Source organism: Egretta garzetta, unplaced genomic scaffold (genome assembly GCF_000687185.1).
Source record: "Egretta garzetta isolate BGI_Z169 unplaced genomic scaffold, ASM68718v1 scaffold326, whole genome shotgun sequence".
NCBI lineage: Eukaryota > Metazoa > Chordata > Aves > Pelecaniformes > Ardeidae > Egretta > Egretta garzetta.
In genome coordinates, this window is record NW_009260026.1 from 3485697 (window position 1) to 3485955 (window position 259).

The window sequence follows — 259 nt, forward strand, 5'->3', positions numbered from 1 at the left end:
GTTAGAATTAGCAGAATATAAAAATCCACATGCAAATCACTTAGTGGGGAACCTATGAGTCCACTCAACAACGCAGAAAATGAGCAGCTGTAAAAGGAACACGCTCGTCTGCACGGAGGCCGTGAAACACCAGGCTGGGGAGGGGAGAAAGGGAAGGAACGGCGTCTCCTGAGGACGGAGAGCAGCCCTTCTACTCATCTGGCTCGAACCCTCCCAGCTGCCGCCCCCCCCCGCCCCCAGCGGCCCCGGGAAGCCCCCG